The sequence below is a fragment of the Formica exsecta genome, unplaced genomic scaffold (genome assembly GCF_003651465.1).
Source record: "Formica exsecta isolate Colony F162 unplaced genomic scaffold, ASM365146v1 scaffold37, whole genome shotgun sequence".
Classification (NCBI taxonomy): Eukaryota; Metazoa; Arthropoda; class Insecta; order Hymenoptera; family Formicidae; genus Formica; species Formica exsecta.
In genome coordinates, this window is record NW_021850941.1 from 1252804 (window position 1) to 1257674 (window position 4871).

Consider the following 4871-nt stretch of genomic DNA (forward strand, 5'->3'; position numbering starts at 1 on the left):
AATATTAATAATACTTATATATATAATACAGATAGTTAATAGTTAAATATAAATATATAGTTAATAAAGCGTTATTTATATTCTGCTATTCATTATACATCAGAAATTCATAAATCTCAACAATTACATTTTATTTTTTATTTCTACATATTTCTCCAAATTTTATGCTATTAGCATTGAGACTGAATTCATGATAAATGTAAACATTGCATTAATATGCAAGGAACGCGTTAAGAAAGATGATAAATGGGCGTTGGTATTATTACGAAAAATACGTATATATTCAAAAAATAAAATTATTCTCTCAATGAGAGAGAGAAAGAAAACAAATCTATTTTGCAGATAATAAATATTTCGTAATACAATCTTACATTTTCGTTCTTTCTATTACGTTAACGTTAACTGGTTTAGATCGCAGCCCGAAGCAATGCAGATGTAGTTACTTCAAATGCACGTATGCATCGATATATTGAATGTGAGACAAACAACCTGACATGAGACACATCTCATATTAACGCATAATATGCATCTGCATTTGCATTTTAATAATCCATATTTATCTAAAAGTTAAATTTTTGATGTCAGTGACATCAATTTTTCTAGTTTTTATGTAATCAAAGACAAAGCTTGTTAAAAATTATGGATTGGTAGCTCTTTAAATAATTGCCCATTGCATGCATATATATACAATCTTTTTTATTTTGATATTTAAAAAAATAAATAGTGCTCTCAAATATTTATTTCGTAATACCTTATTCTGTATGACAAAAGGGCTTCCTAAATACGAGACACACGTTCATTACATTGTTATTTGTTAATAAAAAATAATTAAAATGCATCGCATGCACGGATCTTGCATTTTTAATTTTTACGCTCTTGTAAAATAAGATTTTTATATAAAATTACCATTTTTATATCTCTTCCTATGTTTTTCTTCTCTTCTCGCAACACATTATTAATATTTACTTTTTCCTACGTTTCTCATATCAATTATAGTGTCATGAGCATGTAATTTCATAAACAGTGTTGTTATGAAACTTTTTTTTCTTTTCTTAATAAATAAAATATAAATGACATTGTATCATTATATATTCCTACGCGTGTCACATTTATATTACATAATACCGCCAATTCACAAACTATACACGGAGTAAATTTTAAAGTACAAATTACATAAAAAATACATTCTCTTTTGCAACATTTATATTGTAAAGCTGAAATATAACGATATGAGAATATTTATTATTACAAAAATTATAAATTATATATTTTTGTTTTATTATTTCTTAACGATTACGGATTTATACTTCAAAATATTTGAATAATTACAATATTTCTTTATAAAATATAATATATACGTATATAATATTATATTATTGAATAAAACTATCGTGATTTCTCTTATGTTAGTATGTTCCATGATTACCAAAACTCTATCGTAATTTTTACTGTAATATTTTTTCCGTGTACCTAACGAGATTCCCAAAATCAATTTATAATTCAAATAAATATTTGTAACCCGCATCTCATCGAACCAATTAAAAAAGTGTATTATCTGCACAACGAGAGCGAGTGGAATGCATAAATCGGTGCAGCGCAATCTAGAACGCGCCATTCCTTTATGGAACAAATGCTGCACCAAGTAATATCGCAGACAACACAACGAGAAAGTTTTAGTCCGCTACCCTGAATATAGCGCTCCTGTACGTTTTCGATATTGTATGTCATTGGAGTTACATTGGAAAGTGTGAAGGAGAGTTCCGATACCTATACCGAGCTTTCGCTAAAGTTTGGGAAATCCATTAAGGAAGTTTGTCGGAAAGATAAAAAAGAAATTATGGTTTATCCATAATGCCTTTCAATCTACTAATGATAACATACTATAATTATGTAAACCATTAAAAATACAAAAGAATATAAAAAAATAGAATTTTGATGCAATATACGATGGCTAGGCGACAAATATTATTAAATAAATCAAGTGTAGCTATATTTTTTTTATGTCTAAAACATAGTTCAAACTGCATTAAATTCAAATAAGACAAAATAATGCCTTTTATGAATAAAATTTGAATTTGGTCATTAAAGCAAATTTTTTATTGTATCATGAACAACATTCAATTAACATTATTATGTTAAATATTTGACATAAATGATCAATGATTAAGATACTACAAGATATAATCTAATCATTTTTGGGATGTTTCAAAATCTCTTTTATGTTGTATTATTTGACGCACGATAAAATATGTTATAAATTCTTTATCTACATAATCTGCTCAAAATTCCTAAATTTACGAGATGCATAATTCATGCATGAAAATTCACAAAGTTATATTAGACCATAGAAATAATCATAAATTTTCCATTTTTGTCCATTGATACATCGATTCTATGAAGAAGAATGATACTATTATGAAACTATGTTTTATACAAGTGTTTTACACAAAGCGATTGTAATACGTTTGTAAAGTTAAGTGCGCTTGTTTCAGTTTATTGACTTTACTCCGAATTTCGACTTTACGACAACACGAAACCGACGTCCCTCTTTCTGAGAAATTCTCGTAAATTTTATATGCGAAACGCCGCGAAGGCACATCATGGGAACGTGTGCGCTTTTGCTAAGTTCTCCCAGTGGATGACCACGTAAAAATATTTCGGGGATGAAATTTTATGTAAAATGCAGACCCGTCACCTAAACGTCGAAATTAAAGGCACAAGGGTAAATATTTATTTCAGCCTTCAGCACTTTATTCATGCAAACTTTTCCAAACTTTTGCCAAATTGAATCTCTAGAGCTTAATTTTTCACGTAATTTTCACTAGTTATTATTTTGTTCTTAATTTCTCAACCCTTATTTTATTGCACTAATTGCATGAAACAATTATTTGTTTTGACAGAAATATATAAATCTTGCTTTAATATTAAAAAATTGCTTTAATCATTACTTGTTCTATACTTTATCTCTTTATCTCATCCCTTCATCAATTTCCTACTACATAACATTTATTTCCTAGATATATTGCTAAAAAATGTTTTATTTTTTCATCAGTCTCTACAAACAATAAATACAAATTAAAATAATGTTAAAACATATAATATTATAAAATAATGTTTTAAAACAAGAAAATACCTTTAAAAATGTAAGTTATATAATCATTGCGTAATAATCGAGATAGAGATAATGATTAGAATATTCCGAGCAACAAAAACAAAATTATTTAATCTGAATGTTGGAAAGAAATTGTTTTCACGAAATATAAATGCGCTATTTTAAAAACCAATAATACCCGAGCGTTGCTTTGATTACATCTATAATTGACAATTAAACGTATGAAAATCTGATATAATAAATGGAAATCTTGTACAATGAAGTAAACGCAGCGTTTCTATTTGAGAGAGCTCGATTGCGCCAACCATCACCTAGGATTAAGTTCTAGGATAAGTCTCCGAATTGAAAAATTTTTTCCAGGCTCTATTTACTTGAGAGTGTACATATACCGGCACGTTTAATTAAAATTCCTCGGACAGTGCTGGAAACGAGATCCGACACGGCGATTCGCAAGTTAAATGGACAAATGGTTTCCGTGACCCATAAAAGCTAATCTGAATTTTGGGTTATTCAATAGTCCGATCCAAAAGGCCGATTGATATCACACAAAAATTCAATTTTTTTACAAGTAGAAGAGAAAAATATGATATGCGTGCTCACCTTAAAATCGCACAATCCAGCCGTTAGAAGATATATTTTTAATCTTTATAATTATTTATTAAAAAAGATAAAATAAAATCATTCTTCACACACACATATAAACATCTTCTACTTATTCAAATTAAAATAGTCAAAACAAAATAAAGAGTATAGAGGAAAAAAGTAAAAAGTTTTATAAAAAAAAATATTCTTCTATTTATCTTATAGAATAACATACACACAGCATAATTCTCGTGCAGCCGATATCTCTTTGAAAAATGAGAATTTCGAGGACCGTACATTTTTCCGCTTTCTATAATCCTTAGAAACATTTCGACTGAAAGTGGGATCTTTTTCTCCTCGTATTGGACGAGTGTTCTACCTTTGAATCCTGCTTGTATGAGATTTACCGCAGCGTTCTACGTTGGTACGTGAGCTACGTTTAGGTTCAATCCTTTCGCGTGACATGACAAGTAACAGCGTTCTTTTTTCATCAGGAACGGATATCCACAATGAAGGGAGTGTTGAGACGGACGGTATCAAGTAACACGACATGAGAGCTGGAGAGCGGAAACGATCTACGCGGATATAGCTCCCCGTACGGACGTCAACGTCGACGCGAAAGCGCGACTGGATAGTCCTCACAAGGACAAGGAAACCAGAAAAAGGAAACGATGTGAGTTCCATCGACGCCGTGCTTTCACGGTGGATTTTCGAAGCGGAAAACTAAGAAGGAAAAGGCGCTGAGTCCGACGTGAGGAAAGCAAGCGAATACGCTTTCGAAGGATAAAAAGGGGAATAAGAGAATATTTGACCCCTAGCATATATATATATATATATCCTAAAAAGAACACGATGCTCTTATGTGTTATTACCACAAGATTACCATAAAAACTCTCCTAAAATCCTGACACCTTCAAATAACAGAATGGAAATGTTAATAAAAATGAGAAAAATAATATAAAATATATATGAGAAAGTTGATTAAAAGAAGATTTTCTCGATAGTATAATAAAAAGAAAAAGGAAATAATAATTCATAGCATTTTTTTTCTTTATTCCCTTCAACTTTATTCTTTGCGACATTCTCACGAAGCAAGATTGTCCTTATAAAATTCATTTTACGATTGCGTTTATACGCAGTGAAACAATATGATCGTGTTGCTTTGTAGATTCAGCGT